We start from the raw sequence: 20,420 nt of genomic DNA on the forward strand, positions 1-20,420 counted from the left end.
TGGTTCTCTCAAACGATACTGTTTCTAAATTTGGAAGAGAATCACAAGTAATCTTTATGATACTTCGGTTAAATTTGAACAGACCTGGAGATCTTTTATTCAATATTTTCATTTAATGTAATTATTTCTTCCCCCTCTGATCATATATACACTCCCTTCGTGGATTTTATCTGTTATTATTGGAGGTCGGGTTTGAGGACGTGATTGTTTAATTTGTTTCAGTCTACATAGTTAGCCCATTGCTTTGCTTTGTAGCTTAGTTGCACGGCAGTTTTTTTGTGTTTTTTTTTTAGTTTTTTTTCCCCTCCTTATTGACATATATGGAAAACCAGTATACAACTATATTGCCTCGTTATTTTGTAACTAACTTACGTTGTTTGCATTTTTTATATTAATATGTTTTTGTATATCTATATTGTAACAATGTATTGCTTGCTATAGGTTTTACCTTTTGTGTACTAATTGAGTATAAAGATTTAAAAAGAAAAGGAAAATGAAATTGGGGCGGGTCTTGGAGGAACATACAGGAAGCAAGCAAGAAGTCACACTGTGAATCAGAAGAGTGTGCTGTACCAGAAATATCTTCACTCAGAGGTATCAATGTGTACAAGTTGGTCTGATGCAGACACAGAAAACAACAGTATAGTAGAGAGAGGACAGGACCACTTAAGGACAAACATGGCAGTTTATGCCTGGAGCCCCCCACTCTTATGGACTGCAGTATGTTGGGACCTGATGATATTTGATTTTGGTCCCATTAGATTTTCTCTCGTGATGATGACTCACAATATACTGCAGTACGATATGGGAACAAGCACTTCAGCCCATAGTAGTGAGCTGAAGTAATTAAGATACTAAGTGAAAGTTCAATTAAGATAATTCCTTTTCCCTACGGAATATCCATATCCTGCTATCTCCGCATATTCATGTCCCTATCTAAGAGACTCTTAACAACCTCTATATGATGGTCTCTACCAACATGCCTGGCAGTACATTCTAATTATCCGCCACATCCTGTGTGTGACAACAAAACCTCCTCTGAGCATCACTCTTTTGCCTTAAATGCATCCCTTTCATAACTGGTGATTTCTGTCTGGATAAAAGGAACATTTGCTTAATCAATGTCTTTCAAATCTATAACCTTCCATCTCATCTCCTCTCACCATGGCTCCAGAGGAAAGTAAAAACTGCACAAATTTGTCCAACCGTCCACATAGAATATGCTTTCTATTCTGGTGAGCATCTTGTAAACCTCATCTGCCACTACAAAACAAATGTCCCTGAACCGGAATTTGGGCCGTGTCAGAACTGGGTGACAACAAGAACAAAAAATTGTGTGAATAAACAGAAAACAGAATGAATGATGATATAATATGAAGTAGATATCGGGAACATGAGTTGTGTTGTCCCTGAATGTAAATTCATTGTTGGGTTGTGTGAAATTATCCCCTCTGCTTCAAAACCCCGACCATTGGGGGATAATAACTACTCCTGAACCTGGTGTTGTGGGACCTGAGGCTCCTGTAACGCCTTCTTCATGGCAGCATCGAGAAGCAAGCATCCTCTGGATAATGCGCTACTCGATGATGGATGCTGCTTTTCTGTAAAAACGCTCTTTGCAGATGTGCTCAGCGGCGGGGAGGGCTTTACCTCTGATAGGCTGGCTACATCCACAACTTTTCATTTCCCATTACTTTCATGTCATTGGTGCTTTCATACCAGACCATGATGTATCCAGTCAGGAGATTCTCCACTATACACCGATAGAAGTGTGTCTAAGTTTTAGACAACATACTAAATCTGCTGAATCGGACAGTGTATAGGCTGTAAAACCTGGCAAATCCTTCCACGATGCCAACAAATTTTGTTCCTCTAAACTTCCACACTTGAAGAATTTCAGTCAATATTGGGGAAATTATAGTCACACACTACGCTGTTGCTGTTACATCTTTCCAATAGCCCACCTACATTTCTGTTCATCTTTCTCCTGCTGGCATTTTGAAAATAGTTGGAAATTGAAACACACAACATCTCAAAATACTGCTTTATCAATTCTACGTTACATCCTGGAAAATGCCCACTGGGAGGGAGGGGGTAGATAGAGTCCATGGACTGCAGCCCATTATGAGAGTTGTGCAGGCCTCTGTCCTTGAATTGCTGGGATAGTACTAGAGTTTAACGGTGGAGTGCTTGGTGTGTAAATTGCTGTGCGCTCACTGCACAGTGCTGAGAGTTTAATGGTCTGTATCGTGGATGTGAAGGTCTAGATATTGTGAAGTTCTTTGTCCCTGTAGTCCACAACTGATTGTTCTTGGACAGTCGTAAATGCACGGCATGTTTATACCAGAGTTTCATCCTGGCCTTGCTCACCAGGCTGAGTTGCAGCAATTTGTGTCCCTGCAGTGCATTTTTGGTTTCTATTTGTCCGCCTCCCTGCTGTGCAGTGCTGTAGCTAAAGCGGGCAGTGTCCATGCAGTCCAGAGCTGGTTTGTGCAGGTCAGTGTTCTTGCAGTTTTGCAGGTGACTGGTGTACACAACAGGATGTGTATGGTCTGCGTTCGGCTGTGAATTTACAGTGCGATCTGGGGTTGTTCATGTCTTTATCTGTCGAGCAAATAGGCTGGTGCTTGAAGTCTGTGGCACCACAGAGCAGTGTTGAGGTTGTTATGATGTTTGTACCTCTATTCTGCCCTGTTCTGGATCAATGGTAATACATTTTCTTAAATCCTTGTAGTTGTATTAGAGTCATTAACTGCTCTGTGCTTTCACTGACCAGTGTTGTGCTCTGGCAGCTCAGTGTGCTTGAATTGCAGTGCCATTGTTTTTTTACAGAAGTGTCTCATTATTACAGAAAAAAAAAACTTGTACACCCAGGTAAATTTGTCATGATGGGAGCGCTGGGAGCGGACACAAGTGCAAGACAGAGACACTGAAGTACTAGGAACTGGATATGGCTAGAGTTACAAAATACACGTGGACTAAGATGTTAACTGTCCTGTGCTATCACCAGTGGGATCATCAGTCGATCTGCCACCTGTCTTCAGGAGTTTCGGCCCGCTTATGATCAAGACTCCCTCGAGGTTGTGGGCCAGCAGTGCTAAAGCACCACGTACCACTGGTGAGCTTAACAACTCGGCATCTGCCTCTATCAGATTTGTTGGTCACTTCCATCCAACCGATAGTCTGCTCTTCAGGTGTCTATGCAACTACTGAAGGGTTTGCAAGATATGTATACACTGTCTGACTATCTGCCCCTCTGGACATACTTGGTCCAAACCCATGCTCTTCCTTTCTCTGCTGCCTCAGCTACAGCCCCGCTGGTTGACTTGATCTCACTTCTAGTGAAGCCAAGGTCACGCAGCCACTTCTGGAGAGTGAACGCAATAAAACCACGGCAGCCTACTTCGAATAGATAGCATGAGACCTTTCACCCTCTGTCTCTGCACCCTGATCTTAATTCTGCATACTTGGTTAACTTGCGCTCATGGGCTTCATCGATGTTGTCTTCCCAGCGGACTGTGAGTTCACCAATAACCGCTTCTCTACTGGTGTCAGATCATACAATTATATCTGGATGCAATGTTGTGAAAGCTGTTTTCCAGGAAACTGCGTTTCCCGTCCAGATCGGCCTTGACACATCAATCATTGGCTGAAGAAAATATGCTTGATCGTGAGCCAATGCTGTACACCCTTGACTTGGAGCCTTCTTTCACAAATGATATACGATGTTCTGTGCAGCATGGGGCATGAGATAAGTTGTGCTGCAGTACTCTCTGCTCAACCGCTTCTGTTACAACTTTGAGAACGTTGTTTTGTCTCCAAGTGTACATGCCGCTGGAAAGATTGACTCCGCATGCACTCAAGACATGTTGAAGCGTTCCCTCCTCGCCACAAGCAGCACACCTGTCTGCTTATCTTCATACCAGGTGCTGAGGTTGGCAGGTGTCGGGAGCAGATCGTACGCTGCTCTGCATAAAAAAAAAGAAATGCGGAGCTGTTCCATCTGCACAGAACAATCCAAGATAGGTGTCGTTGTTCAACACTTTCCCAGCGGGTCCAAGCCCCTTGTTTGGCCAGGCCAGCTGTTTTAGTTAACCTCCTCTCCTCTTCTACCTCTCGTATTTCTTGTGTTACAAGCTCACGGCGCTCCTTACCTGTAGAAGATGACCACCACTTGTGGGGTGTCCATCCAAGTCCCTGGCGGCCTAGCTGGATAGCCCCAACCGTCTTCTTGTGCTTCAATCTGGACTCTCTCTCTCATCAACTGCTACACGGGCTGAACACTTCCTGCCTGATCTCACATCCGGCTGGGTGTTCTTGATGACAGGGCCTTTTGAGTCTCGAAGCATCAAGAATGATCTTACCTTGGCTACCTTGACCTCCTCAACAAGGGATTGCACTGGGATGGTAACCTTTGTCTGGCTACTGTGGATTGCAACATTGATGAGGCTGCTCGGTACTCCAAGCCACTTCTTCACATACTTGTTGATCTTCCGTTCCATTGCCTCAACGTGGGACATTGCCACTTCATAAACAGTTAGCGGCCACATTATCCATGGCATCAGTCCGTACTGCAAGCACCACAACTTCAACTTGCCAGGCAAGCTACACTTGTCAACAGACATCAGACCTCTGCGGATCTGTTCTTCTGTCTCTTGAACCCTCTTGGTGTCTCTCAGCTCCTCTGTGTACCATCGCCCGAGGCTCTTAACTGGTTGGTTCTGAATGGATGGAATCTCCTCACAACAAAGGGTGAAATGAAAGTCAACCGGCTTTCCTCTCCTAAGAACAAGGCTCCTTGACTTCTTGGTCTTGAACTTCATTCTTCCCCAATCCATTAGCTTCTCGAGTCTAGATAGTACATTTTGCACTGCCTCCGTGCTGGGACCCAGAAGTGTAAGATCATCCATGAACGCTCGTATTGGTGGTAACTCCTCTCCACCATCAAGTGCGACACCTCGTCCCACTGATTCTACAGCCCTCACAATAACCTCCATGGCTAACACGAAAGGGATGGGTGATATTGAACATCCCATTGGGATACCAACATCCAAGCTCTGCCACCTAGTTGTAAACTGCTGAGTGGAAAACCTCATCCGGAAATTGTTGTAGTGCTGCATAACAAAGTTCCACACCTTAGCAGGAATCCGTAGGAAATCCATCGCAAACCCAATCAGTACATGGGTCACAGAACCATATGCATTTGCCAGATCAAGCCAAACTACACCCAGGTTTCTTCTCAGCCTTTTTGACTCCTGGATGGTTTGCCATATCATACTAAAATGTTCAAGACATCCTGGGAAGTCTGGTATTCCTGCCTTCTGCTCAGATGTATTTACTAATCCATTCTCAATCACAAATGAAGATAGTCTTTCTGCCAGAATGCCACACATAATCTTCCCTTCTACATTCAGGAGTGAAATTGGTCGGAACTGATTCAATGTAGAAGAATTCTTTACCTTCGGGATGTATACTCCTTCAGCCTCACTCCATGACAAAGTAACAACACCTTGTCTCCACACCACCTTTAACAATCTCCACAAACATTTCCTCAGCTGTTCACACTTCTTGAACACCTTATACGACACTTGATTAGGTCCTGGCACTGAACCTGACCTTGCCTTTCTGATGAACCGCTCGACTTCTGCCAGTTTGGGTTCTGACAGATCGAACTTCACTCCTGGCTCGGTAGGCTTCACAAGCCCTGAAATGTCAAGCAAAGGAGCCTCCTGCTGTTCGTTAGAGTAAGTGCTTGCCAGGTGATCCTCAAGTTCTTGTTGACAGATGTTAAGCTGCCCGCTCTTACTTTGTTCAAACAGTTTCTTTGTGAAGTCGTGAGGGTTCTCAAAAAACGACTTTCTTGCCTTCTCTCTCTTCTTTCTCTTTTTACCTTCTGACTCTGCACGACGGAGTGAAGCTAACTTCATTCGAAAATGCTCTCGGAGATCAGCTTGCTACCTTCCACCTCTGTCTCAACGATCTAAACTCTCTCCTGAACCTACTAATCTCCTTCTGGCGCCTGCTTGGTTGCTGAGTAGGCTTTGTTTTCTTCAACTCAACCAAACCAAACCAAACCTGTACTTTCCAACATCGTAAATCATATTGCCCATCAATTCTAACTTTCTCTTTGATGTTCCCTTGTGAGTGTTCTCCAACATCATGCTGATATCCCGACCAAATACACGCCAAGCCTTCTCATCTGCCATTACTGGCCACTTGATCTTCCTCATCTTCTCTACCTCCTCACCACCGCCATCATACAAAGAATCTACCTGGGTACTGTGGTCTGAAACCTGACCTGTGTTATCGCTCGTCTGACCTGGAGTATGATGACTCTGTCCAGAGCGAATCGTCGTGGCTTGTGAATCAGTGGTTGAAAAGACCACATCATCTGTGCTTGGTGAAGAAATCTCATCTTCATCCATTGGGATGGACTAGCACTTCAACTTTGCTTGGTAGACTCGTAAACCTTTGGTGCTGGGAAACGCTCTCCCACGCCAACACTCTGGACACTCAGAGCCTCTTATCCTACCTCTTGGTCGTAGTCGTTCCCTGTAATTAACTGTATCCGTCCGATTGGGTCCATCATTCTTTCACCCTCTCGGAGGACCCCGAGAGTATGTATCTCCATGTAAACTAGAAAATTCAAGAGGTAGGTGCTCTTCTGAGCGGAGCCGGACAGCTAAAGTTGGGGACGTGACTGGATGCAGACTAGGAGCTGGATACAAGAACACAGAATTGGGCTAGGAATTGACTAGGATAGCGGAACCAGGACACGGAACTTCGAACTAGAAGCCTGGGCATGGACTCCGAGCCAGAGCCTGGACAAGGACCCCGGAACTAGGCGAGGGCATGACGTAGCTACAGAACTGTACATGACTCGGGTTTCTTCGAGGCTTGGGTATGGACTCCAAGACAGAGACTGGACAAGGACCCAGAACCTGGGACTTGACTCGGGTTCGTACTCTGAAACTAGGCGAGGACAGGACAAGGCTACAGGACAAGTACTAGCAACAGGATTGGACGTGACACTCCTTGTCAGGACAAGGGAACCCCAGCGCGGGACGAGGGAACCCCAGCACCGGGCTGGCAAGTTACTCCTGGGCTGGGCGAGACTCACGGACAAGGCGAAAACACAAAGTCCAGGCTTGGACAGGACAAGGTTCTTGGACGTGGCTAGAACTGCACGAGAACCCGAAGCCTTGACTTGGTCGAGGAAGAGACAGGAACGCAAAACCTTGGTCAAGGGAGAGACAGGAACATGGACCACAGAACCGGGTCCCCTATTTCGAAACAGGACGTCGGGCCGGGACTCATATACATAGCACAGAATATGACAAGACGGTTCCCAGCACAAGGCAGTGGCAGACGCCCGGAACTAACTAAAGAAGGCGTGGATACAGAGGGTTCCCAACACTAGTTAGCGGCCAGCGGCCAGTCCCACCAAGTAAAGGCGTGAACACAGAGGCAGTTCAAAAGAACGATAGACAGATCCTTATCTTGCTCCGGCGATTAAATTTGAGAGCGGTGCAGGCGTCCGTTACGTGCGAGGCAAGGCTTCAGACGAGGAAACGCGAGGCAAGGCTTCAGACGAGGCAACGGGATGCAAGGTTTCAGACGAGCAAAGGAGAGGCAAGGCATCAGACGAGGCAAAGCGAGGCAAGATTTTGGACGAAGCAAGGCGAGGCAGGGCTTCAGACGAGGCAAGGCGAGGCAAGGCTTCAGACGCGGCAAGGCGAGGCAAGGCTTCGGACGAGGCAAGGCTTGGGTCGACGCAAGGCTTCTGACGAGTCAAGGCGACGCAAGGCATCATACGAGGCTAGGCTTCAGAGCAGGTAAGGCTTCAGACCAGGTAAGGCTTCAGACCAGGCAAGCCGAGTCAAGGCTTCAGACGAGTCAAGGCTTCAGGCGAGGCAAGGCGTGGCAAGTCTTCATACGAGGCAGGGCGAGGCAAGGCTTCAGACGAGGCAATGCGAGGCAAGATTTCAGGCGAGGCAAGGGTTCAGGCGAGGCAACAGACGGGATTCAGTCAGGAGGTATGGACAGGAGCAATCCAGCAGCCAGAGACTGAATCCTGAAGTTGTTTACGAGGCCAGCTAAACGAGATTCAGCTGCCTCAAAAGAAAGTGGAGAAAACCGGAATACCTGGAATAAGGAACATGGACCGGACCATGAACCGGAATGTGGATTTCAGGGACCAGGCAATGACAGCATTCCCCGCTTAATGGGAGCCTTCAGGAGACCCAAAACGCTTCCCAAAGTATTGAATATTTGAGTGGGTGGGGGTGGGCATTCGACAAGAAAGAACCCACGATAGCGAGTGTTAAACGACAGTGTTTGTGTCGCTGGGTCCAAGTCTGGCTGGACTGTTTTGTCATGGTGGGGGTGCTGGGAGCGGACCCAAATGCAAGACATAGACACTGAATTACTAAGAACTGGACATGGCTAGAGACTAGAGTTAGGGACGTGACTGGATGCAAACTAGGAGCTGGGAGAAGAACACAGCCTTGGGTTAGGACTTGACTAGTTTACCGGAACCAGGACAAGCGAACTAGGAGCCTGGGCTTGGACTCCGAGTCAGAGTCTGGTGACTGACCTAGAACCTGGGTCTTGACTCTGGCTCGGACCCTGAAACAAGGTGAGGACATGATGTGGCTACAGGACTGGACATGGCTGTGTTTTTTTTCGAGGCTTGGGTTTGGACTACGAGCCAGAAACTGGGCAACGACCCAGAACCTGGGACTTGACTCGGACTCCGTCTCCAGAACTAGGCGAGGACAAGCCGTGGCTACAGCTGAGGAGTAGCAACAGGACTGGAGATGAAACTCCCGGACAGGACAATGGAAACACAGCACAGGACGAGGGACCCCCAGCACCGGGCTGGGCAAGGTACTCCTGGGCTGGGAGAGACACATGGACACGACGAGAATACAAAGCCGAGGCTTGGACAGGACAAGGTTCTTGGACGTGGCTAGAACTGGATGAGATCCCGAAGCCTTGACTTGGTCGAGGAAAAGACCGGAACATGGAACACAGAGCCGGGACCAAACCCCACCCCGCCCCACCTTGGAAACAGGACGTAGGACCGGGACTGAAACACAGAACACAAAATATGACAGGACGGTTCCCAACACAAGGCAGCGTCAGACAGCCTGACCTACCTCGCGAAGGCGTGGACATAGAAAATTCAAAACAACGATAGACAGTTCCTTACCTTGCTCCGGCGATTGAACTTGACATCGGTGCAGGCGAGGCAGAGCTTCAAACGAGGCAAGCGAGGCAAGGCAAGGAGAGGTAGGGCTTCTGGCGGGTCAAAGAAGGAAGGGGAACAGAAGGGATTCACACAGCGGGTATGAACAGCAACAATCCAGCAGCCAGAGACTCAATCTTGAAGCAATTTTGAGACCAGCCAAACGAGAATCAGCTGTCTCAACAGAAACTGAGGAATACCGGAAAACCTGGAATAAGGTACAGGCAGCGGACCGTGAACCGGAATGTAGATTACACAGACCGGACCATGACTAAATTAACTGTTTCCTGGAGACCAGACTGAATGTTTCAGATCATTAGTGTTCTTGTGTTTGTTTTGTAACTCTATTCATCACAATGTTTCCATTTACCCACAAGTGGGGAGCTAGAATAGGGCGTACGAAGGCAGTTAAATTGTAATACTTTACAGCGTTTATTTCTAACGTTTCGTGAGTTTCAAAATCCGATTCAGTGGGTATTTCACCACATTCTTTAGTTCCTCTCAGAATTTGCTCTGAGTCAGGGCGTAAATACACGTGTTGGTGCAGGAACTGAGAATCTTCAGCATGTCCGCTGTGTGTTCTGTGATGTAACGGGGATCTGTGACAGAATAAACAAAACTCTTTGTAATCCGTCTATAGTTAGAAAACACCACCAGTGTCGCCCACAACAATATGAAACTACCGGTCATGCTGAAGAGCAAGGCGATGGCTTTGCGTCGGTTCTCCATCTCCTGGTCCTTGTCATTCTCTCCACTCTTTTGTCCCCGGAGCCCCCTGCGGGCTCGACTGGCCGCTAGAATCCGCCTGACAGTCAGAATATTGAACAGCAACATCAGAATGAAAGGGGCGCAAGGGTAGAACATGCGGTGAAAAATGTAAAATGCGGCCCATGACGGAGAGTTTGTGAAGCTCGTTGTTAAGATACAATACCAGGAAACACCATCAATTATTTCTCCAGCCCCGTACACAAAGCCCCAGGGGACAGTCTCCAAACAGGCCAGCACACTCACTGTCCCAATAACCACAGTCGCCGTTCTCTCGATGCAATATGTTGTTTTCAGCCTCTCACAGCAAATAGCCACAAATCGATCGACGGTGAAAGGGACAGTCAGCCAGACTGAGGTCGCAGTGCTCGCAAACATCAACCACGTGACGGGTCTGCACACAGCAGTGATGAGCAGGAATGATCGGGGAAAATAAATCTCAGCAGTCCGCTTCAGCAGCGGATTCGTAATAACGACCAGGAGATCGGCCGCTGCCATTCCCTCAAGGTACAGAGTGATACATTTCGAGAGACTGCATTTTCCCCGGGACAGGATCACAATCGCCAACAAGTTCGGTGGAAGAGAGGCAGGGAACAGCAGTTTGAGAAAATCCAAACAGAAGCCAATTCTGCAGTTGTGCGGATCCTGTAATGTTTCCACTTAATTCTTGGATTTAGCGGCGGGAGGCTCGAGAGAGGGCGCAGAGCTGGCGGAGACATAGAACGACTTTATACAGTGAAATAATTTGAATACGGATTACTTACTGATGACCAAAATGTGAAATGCCAGAGGAAAGTTTAAACCGCGTAACCACCTCCTCTGAGTCAATACTGGATGGAACATTTTCTGCCGGTGCCTTCCGCGTCTCGTTCGGACACTGATGACGGGATTCTTCCATTAGACAAACATCAACTTCCATGGCGATCCCTGTAAGGGACAGAACTGCCGAAGGACAGAACAAAAACAAGAAATGCTGGAAACGCTCACTCAGGTAAAACAGAATATGTGGGAAAAAAACTGGTAAAATATCTCTCCTCAGAACTGTTGTCAGATAGACCCCAGACACGTGTGTTAACTGGTTTCTTTTTCTGTACAACCTGCTTGGCGTTTCGTGTTTCCAGCATTCCCCGAGTTTGTTTCCTATTCCAGCTTTTGCCTTCTCACTCACTGTACAACAGAACATTGACTGATTTCTGACACAACCTCACGACAGTCATGATTCCTCCCACTGAATCCATCGCAGAAAAGCAGGGAAGAGGAATTCAATGTCCAGCAGCAAACTCGATGCCGCAGTCAGATGTCTGTAACGGTGTCAGTGTAGATATAATAGAATACATTTCACAGTATGGATAACTATGAAGCACCACGTCGCTTGTGATAATCTGCTCAACAAATCGTTCATTGTGTAGTCCGTCAGTTATATTCAGTTCAGTTATATTGAACAAAGTTATTAAAAATCGACATCATGGAACTCCTGACATTTGCTAAAGTGTTTCTCCTAGTCGATGGTTTGAACATCGCACCTTACTCAGTCAATCGCTCATATACAAATACGGACAATCAGTCAATTTTCTGAATGTCCGCGGGCTGTTTCAACACAATATTTGGAAATTCAGTGCAGCTGCTACAAGACCAAAAATACAGAAACCCGAACAGCCCATTATGGATCACAAACCGCTGGTAGAACGCTGCCTGACGCGCTCAGTTCCACAGAGTCTGGCGGAATCCCTGAGTTCCCGCAGCCGTTTGTTTTAGATCCAGATCCCAGAATCCATAGTCCCGGTGTTTCCAATCCAAACCTGAAATGTGGAATACTGGGACTGGTATGTGGCAGTGACAGGAACAATCACAGCATTGGAAATAAACTTTATTTCCCACCAACAGCAGCTGACACTGCGACTTACCGGGAATTCCAAAGGCTGAAATAATAGGATAGTAAAGGTCTCGTATCCGCCAGATGACTGGATAGACCATTTCATGAGAATCTGTGATTCCTGTTGCTCCTGAATTCACAGCTCCGGCAGACACTGAGCTGATGCTTCACATCAACCCTGATTTATACAGAGGCTCAGTCTCCAGGGATACGGTTATACTCCTCACTAACTTTCTCAGTTACAGTTACTTGAACAAACAATTTGATTCAACACCATTGTCTCTGATGTACAGATACTGTGTACATGAAAATTCTTTGTCATTACCTCAGTAGTGTCTCTGGTGGAAATAGGCCGGTAGCTTTAATTACAAAGACTGAACCTTGTCACGGAGCAGCTACATTTAGGGATTTCATTTTTGTTGTCTAATTAATCAGTATTCAACGAAGACCAGCGACGCTGTCCGACACCTACCTTTTTCTGTAGTTTCCCATTTTGATCTGTCCTTCAGTCATTCAGCTTCATCCTGGTCAATACGGATACAATGGAGAAAAAGGTCGGGATGGAAACGATCAATTGACCACGTTGCCAATGTCGAAACACGAGAAAACCTGCAGATGCTGGAAATCCAAGGGAACACACTAGAATTCTGCTGAGTTCATCTAGCATTTTGTGTTTGGTGTTTCTGATCTAGTCGTCTTTTATACACGTCTTACATTTGACAAAGTTCAAAAGACAGTTGGAAAGTAATGTGTTATCCATCAATAGAATGTGAAGACCGGTAAAATAATAAAAATAGTCCTCGAAATTGGAAGAACAATAGTTGCAGGATGACTAAAAGTGAACGAGAGAACGACTAGCTTGAGATACAGAAAGAGAGAGAGAGAGAGTTCTTTAAGTCAAACAGAGTTGTGAACTGCCCAGACACTGCCTCGGTGCTGCAGAGTTTGGAATCGAAATCTTCAAGGAGACCATAGCTGATCTGTTGATGGAAGTGTATTATGATCTATATGCTCTAATGTGTGTGGCAAGAAAATGGGACACAGAACACAGAAATTTACAGCGCATTACAGGCCCTTCGGCTCACAATATTGTGCCGACCATGTAACTTACTCTGTAAACTGCATAGATATGCCTAGCGCATAGCCCTCTGTTTGTCTAAGCTCCATGTACCTATCGGTCATACGGGTTTGCACTCCTCTTTGGCACTTGTTGGGTAGTATGGGAATGTGTCGTGTTTTTTTTTGTAATATCCCAGAGACGGTGGAACGTGTGATCATGATGTGCCACAGATATTCTTTGGAACGTTGGAAGATTTTTAGGCATTTAATGGGTCGAGCTGGGGTGCGGAATTTGCAGGAAATACTGGTACCTGAGGCAGAGACGGTTAAGTCGTGCAGGACCCTGGTGAACGTTTTAGTTAAAATAGATTTGGGAGGTCGCATCTGATCCCCACTAAGCGTCCCCTCATACTCCATTACAGTAGGTGGTGCTAATGCACCTGATGGGAGAAAGTAGGAGGAGAGTGAAACAAATCCGGGACGGTGGCCCCTGCTACCCTGTATTCGTCACCATTGCAGTCAGTCCCTGCGCACTGCTTCAGTGTCCTGGCGCCCCGTCATTGAGAGCCCACTGGGGGCTCCCTCAGCACACGTAGATCAGTGTGACAGGAATAAGGCCCGGCTCCGCCTTCTCCAGGACAGCTGGGAAACGGCAAACACCTTTGTCCCAGCTGCTAAGGCCCACGTGGGGATCTTTGTGTTTGTCATCGCGATATGATGAAAACTTATCCCCCTATAATATAGTTTTTCTCCGACCAAATGCCCCATGGATTTCAGCGTGAAAGGTCACCGAGCAAAACATTGGCTCTGTTTCTCCTTTCACAGATGCTGAGTATTTCCAGCAGTTTCTGCTTTTAGTTCAGGATCATTTCTCTTTGCCTGACACTGAATCACTGCTACTCCTGTCACATGTGAACATAGTAATTGTGGCAGAGTTGTTAAGGCGATAGATAACAAATCGATTATGTTGTCTCTGCATAGTTTTGAATCCTGACAAATTACCTGCCTCTTCATTTTTTGTTTTATATTCTTCGTGACTCCCTGATCCGTCTCACGGACACGGATTGTGAAAGAACCAGTGGAAACACCTATATCTGGTCACCGTATCTAAACCCAGGAAGAGCCGATTTATTCCAGTTTCTTTCAGGATGTCTCTGTGGCACAATCGATCAGAGCCTTGCGCGTTACCGGAACATCAGTGGTCGAGGGCACTCATAGTCTCTGGAAATACTGCAGCTTTTGTTGTCTGTTGTGTGTTTTATTCATTAAAAGTGATAACCGCATATATAAAATAGAATACTACCTTTCTTTGCATGCAGTTTGCCATGAAATGAATGGACAGAACATGGAATATGAAACCAATACAAACTCTCATTTGGCATCAAGTATATCTAACGCTTGTCTTGCAACCATTACACGTTGCGGCGGTTCCTTCGGACACCAGCTCCTCTCTGCCCTCTGGTGGCAGGTGGATGTAACACAGACCCCTTCCCCGCATCACCCCCCCCCCCCCATGCCCTCTGTGGCAAGTAGCTGATTTATTGACCTCTCTAGCTCTCTTTGTGTCACTTTCCGACCAAGGTGTCTGGATGTTTCGTTCACGTCATCGTGCAAGATAAATAAACCCACAACCTGACATCCTCACGACATAGTTGACGGCATTCCCGACTGCAGGGAACAATGTTTATTCGTGTAGTTGATGATCATTCCGTTTCAGTCTGCAAGAATGTGACAAGTGATTTCCTATTTAAATATTTTCTCTTTAATTTGGCTTGGATGCGAATTTCCAAAAATGTTCTGTTTCTATTCAGGACTAATATGCAATCTTGCGTTTGGTGAAATATTTACTTCTTCCGCCTTTACATCGGCCTCTTAAACTGATACACTGACTTTATATTTTTTTTTGAAAAAAATACTATTGTTTCCCTTTGCCTTAAACTCCTTAAATTTCACAGGTCAGTGATGCGGGACCGTCAGACAGTCACGTCTCCTTTTCTCCCTGACGCAGCTCCCCACAATGTGAATAAATAGCGGACAGATCAGACATATCTTCATATACAAAAAGGATCAATCAAACCCCCCCATGTCCACATAGTTGTTTGTGAAGTTTGAAATCTGGGCGGAAAATCCCAGATGAAGAAATTTCCCGCACTATCGTTGACCTTTCATTGCCGTCGTAAAGGCGCCACGATAAACCTGTAACACGTGGGATAGTTAAGAATGGTTCCTTGCTGCATATCAGTCCTCGGTAGGGAAATTCTAAAAACACCCCCACTTTTAAGGAAGGGACGAAAGCTCGGCCGTGGTGTTCTGAACGTTACAGCAACAACTACAATTCTCATTGAAACCTACTAAATGTGGAAGAACCAAGATTATGTGGACGTGGAGAGGATAATTCCTATGGTGGGGGTGTCCAGAACTAGAGGGAACATCCTCAAAATTGAGGGGCGACCTTTTAGACTGAGGTGAGGAGGATTTTGTTTTAGCCAGAGAGTAACAAATCTGTGGAATGCTCAGCCGCAGATTGCGGTGGAGGCAAGTGTATAGGGTTGAGTGGGATCCGAGATCAGCCGGGATGGAATGGCGGAGCAGACTCGATGAGCTGAATGACCGATTTCTGCTCCTATGTCTTATGGTCTTATGGTCTAACTAAATCCCGATGAAGGGATGGTTTGAGGTCTGTGATTGCGATGCAGAAACCTAGTCAACGTCTAAACCCGCGAGTTCCGTTCACAGGGAGACGAGGTGAACTTGGAAATCCAACATTCATTCAATGATCAGGACAGGATTAGAACGTTAATGGGACCTCGGGATTGATCGTAGTGATTCCCGAGTGTGGCTCAAAATGTTGTTATTGATAAGAAGCCCCACAAGAGGGATGAATTGTCCATGTTAACAATTAAATAAGAGAAACCACATTCCCCGGCAAATATCGGGAACGAGGTGCAAGATGGGGTAAAACATAAACGACACCGAGAGAATAACAGGGTGGTCCAGAATGTAAGGAAGAAAGAACCGAAAGTGGAGACAGAATTAACGACAGAAAGTGAAGTAAGTGGGTAGGAATAAGGGGGAAATGGAATTGATGCAACATGGACAGACACAGAGGGAGACCCAGACATAGAGAGACACAGACACAGAACCAGACATGTACAGATACAGACAAGTCCTAAACATATAGAGGCACAGACACAGACATAGACAGACACAGACACAGACCCAGACATAGACAGACACAGACACAGACCCAGACATGTACAGATACAGACAAGACCTAAACATATAGAGGCACAGACACAGACATAAACAGAAACAGACACAGACAGAGATGCAGACATTGTACAGACACAGACATACAGACACAAACCCAGACATGTACAGACATAGACAAGACAAAGGTATATACAGGCACCGAAACAAACATAGACAGACAGAGACACAGACTGAAATGTAGATCCAGACATATACAGTTACGCAAAAACACACACCTATATCAACACACACAAACGCAAACACACACAGAATGATACGCGCGCATACACAAACAAACGCAAGAGGTTGCACATCATTCATGGGAGAGCAATGCTGTTTTTTTTCCATAGCAGAGTGGCGCAGCGGAAGCGTGCTGGGCCCATAACCCAGAGGTCGATGGATCGAAACCATCCTCTGCTATCTCAACTGCTGCCAACAACAATTTTCTGTCAGTGCGCTTTAAAACACGAGGCCATCCCATTATTGGTAGATGCAAGGAAATCCATTGGCTTTCGGCTGGACTGTACTTTTATACGTTATCCTTTTTATTTTTTGCGGAGGTTTCTGTTTGGTTGGAAATATTAACCGATTGTGCATTGAGGTATCAGAATGTCATCTATTCTCTGCAGAATAAGTCCGTGTCTTGTATAAAAAGAGAAAAATGCTGGAAACACGCAGTGGGTAGGCAACATTTGCAGAAAGAAGAGATTTGATGTTGCCGGTGGATGCCCGTTCGGCCCAACTGGAAAAGAAAGAAAATGAACAGCAACACAAACAAAATGCTGGAGGAACTCAGCAGGCCAGGTGACATCTATGGAAAAGAGTACACTCAACGTTTCCGCCCGAGACCCTTCATCAGGACTGGAGAAAAAGATGAGAAGACCTTGCAGAGGAGCTTCTCTCTCTCCCCCCCCCCCTCTCTCTCTCTCTCTCTCTCTCTCTCTCTCTCTCTCTCTCTCTCTCTCTCTCTCTCTCTCCACCCCCCACCCCCACCTCTCTCTTTCCAACCGTTCCCTGAATCGATTACTCAGACAATAAATCCTGTTGGGGAATGCTCTTCATCCCAATGCACAATCAGGCACAAATGGGAACGTATCCTGTGGCCAGTGCTCGACAAAGAAGTAGCTGATTCGGACAGGATTCCCGAGACCTCTCTGGTCGCAGAGGAAGAAATGTATTATGTCTGAAAAGCTCCGGTTTCGCAGTCGCCGAACAAATATCAGTTAGACCCCTTGAGATCTCGTGTGTTCGGACATCTGAATAAGAGATTTACTTTCGCGCTGGTTTCTCATCACTGGTTAGTATACTCGCTCGTCACGGAAAATGAGGGTTTCATTTCCCCGACGAGGGATTAATTTTGCTGTTTCCATATTAAATGCCATTTCAAACCGAATTTTCAAATTAAAACAAAAAGTGTTAAGGAGGTTAAGTCGGAGTTTGATGTTGAAATGATCGGTTCATCGGGGATGTGGAACAGTCCGGTCTGCAGTGACCCCGGGAAGGGAGAATCTCGCGATCGGTGTTCAGCTTCTTCAGATATCCCCTCAGCGACTCTGTATCTCAGCGCCATTCAGTGTAACCCTCAGTGACAGAGTCCCATGTTCGCTAAAATATTTCCATCATCCACCTCTGCTATACTTTAAACTTTAAGCAAAGGCCGGTCATACGCTCGATTTAAGGAGTACGGTTCAACGAGTTAGAAAGGAGGAGGAGAATGAAACCGACGCCTTCGCCCAGCTCAGGCCACCCGCCAGAGACTGAGTGAGATTCTCTCTTCCAACTCCGCGCCCAGAGCTCAGGGTGAAAGGTCATCGACCTGAAACGTGAACTCCGTTTCTCCCTCTACAGACGCTGCCTGAGCTGTGGAATATTTCCGGCAGTTTCAGATGTTACTTCAGTAATTGTCCTGTTTTCTCCGACCCCAGGATCGATACACTCCCCATACGTTCCGGAACACAGCGACCACTTTCCATGTAAAATGCCCTCCTGCCTGGCCAGCCCATTTGTGAGGAGTGTGTAGTTGTGGCCGAGTCGTTTGCAGATGCGATATGAATTTATAGACAATAGACAATAGGTACAGAGTAGACCATTTGGCCCTTTGAGCCTGCACTGCCATTCTGAGATCATGGCCGATCATCTATTATGAATACCCGGTTCCTGCCTTGTCCCCATAACCCTTGATTCCCCTATCCATAAGATACCTATCTAGCTCCTTCTTGAAAGCATCCAGAGAATTGGCCTCCACTGCCTTCTGAGGCAGCGCGTTCCACATCTCCACAACTCTCTGGGAGAAGAAGTTCCTCCTCAACTCTGTCCTAAATGACCTACCCCTTAATCTTAAACCATGCCCTCTGGTACTGAACTCTCCCAGCATCTGGAACATATTTCCTGCCTCTATCTTGTCCAATCCCTTAATAATCTTATATGTCTCAATCAGATCCCCCCTCAATAGCCTTAATTCCAGCGTGTACAAGCCCAGTCTCTCTAACCTCTCTGCGTAAGACAGTCCGGACATCCCAGGAATTCTCCGCAAAGCTTCTAAGTCGGACAAATATTTGTTCCTGACGTTTTCTTTTTATGGTGTTCGCGACTCTCTGATGGAAATCATTCATTAACGTAGATTGTGAAAATCCGTGTCCTAGCATCGACTACTAGTCAACACCGTCCAACGAAGAAATGGATCATTTAATCCTTTTTCACTCCCTGTCTTGGTGGCGCAATCGGTGAGCGCGTTCGGCTGTTAACCGCAAGGTGCTGGTTCGAGCCCAGCCAGGGTGTCTGGTGATCCAGCAGCTTTTTCGGTGCATTTGATTGTCTGCTGGGATAGTGGGTGGGGGTGGAATGGGGGGATGCTCCCTTTCTGCTGCCGTACAGAGTTCAGTGGGGATTTAAATTGTTTTATTTTTGCCAGATACAATATGTGACAAAAGGCTTCTGTTTTATACTTTTCATAGACATCAAACTCTTACTATCTCCTCTTTTAGTTAGTCCTGACGCAGGGTCTCGGCTCGAAACGTCGACTGTACGTCTTCCTAGAGATGCTGCCTGACCTGTTGCGTTCACCAGCATTTTTTATGTGAGTTGCTTTCATAGACATCATATCATGACACAGAGCATTGTCTGAGAACAAGGTTCATCATTAATTAAATGCAGAATAAAGTGAAACAGCCACAGAGAAATCACAGTGCGGGAAAATAATAAGGTGGCGCGTCATAACGAGGGAGATTGTGAGGCGTCCATCTTTTTTTCACGAGGAGACCATTCAAACTATGCTTCAGAACGTGGCACATGCTTTATTTTCCGTGATCATTCTGCTGGAGTCTACTTGGTTTCATTCCACAAAATTTACCATGGTGTTTGGGAAGAGAACTGAACAAGGATCAAATATGATCGCACTGGATGGTGGAGCAGACTCGGGGCCGAATGACTGTGGCCATCAGCCATTATCCGTGTTGCACTGCTCAGTTGTGATATGCAGGAAGGTTTGGACCTGAACACTTCTGTATTTCAATTGGGGATGTAGCTCAGTGGAAGAGCGCATGCTTTGCATGTATGAGGTCCCGGGTTCGATCCCCGGCATCTCCACGCCAGTGAGCTGGAATTTTGGACAATCATCAGGTTTGCAGTCGGCACAATGATCGTACAGCGGTACCGCGGCACACATAAACCTTGACGTTGAGTCTCACCGCGGACAAGACTAAAGAGATGATTCATTTGGAAGGTGCAGACTGACCGCTCATTAACGCAAATAAACGGCTCCTCGAGAGAGACAGAGCGGACCACCAAACCCGCCGCCTGAACGCCACAGAGAACAGCAAGAAAGCGCACCGGCGTGTCCACTTCCTGAGGAGACTGAAGCCAGTGAGACTTCCCCAAACTCCATTCTAAAATGTTTTTATTTCACAGGAGCATCATTGAAAGACTTCTAACCACTTGCTAAACGGTCTAGTACGAGAATCGTAAGGAACCCGACGGCAAGTCCCGCAGAGGAGAGAGAGAACTGCTGATAGCAATTCACTTTCACGTTGAGACCCAGACATTTGCTGTTTATTCAAAACTGATGGAATTCTGGCCTTCATTCAGAGAAGCTTTGAGGAAAGAGAAGCAGAATAAACGGTGTAAAGACAGTCAGGTAGAAGGGCTGAAATGTATGTACCTCAATGCAAGAAGCATCAGGAACAAAGGTGATGAACTGAGAGCTTGGATACATTCATGGAATTA

The 20,420-nt window shown here is 46.5% G+C and overlaps 1 non-coding gene across 1 annotated transcript; it reads left to right on the forward strand.

Moving 5' to 3' along the window:
• Positions 1–19,712: 19,712 nt before the first annotated feature.
• trnaa-ugc (transfer RNA alanine (anticodon UGC)) lies at positions 19,713–19,784 on the forward strand. The gene has a single exon. It is a non-coding gene; the product is annotated as a tRNA-Ala (tRNA).
• The last annotated feature ends 636 nt before the right edge of the window (positions 19,785–20,420 follow it).

Source organism: Mobula birostris, chromosome 28 (genome assembly GCF_030028105.1).
Source record: "Mobula birostris isolate sMobBir1 chromosome 28, sMobBir1.hap1, whole genome shotgun sequence".
NCBI lineage: Eukaryota > Metazoa > Chordata > Chondrichthyes > Myliobatiformes > Myliobatidae > Mobula > Mobula birostris.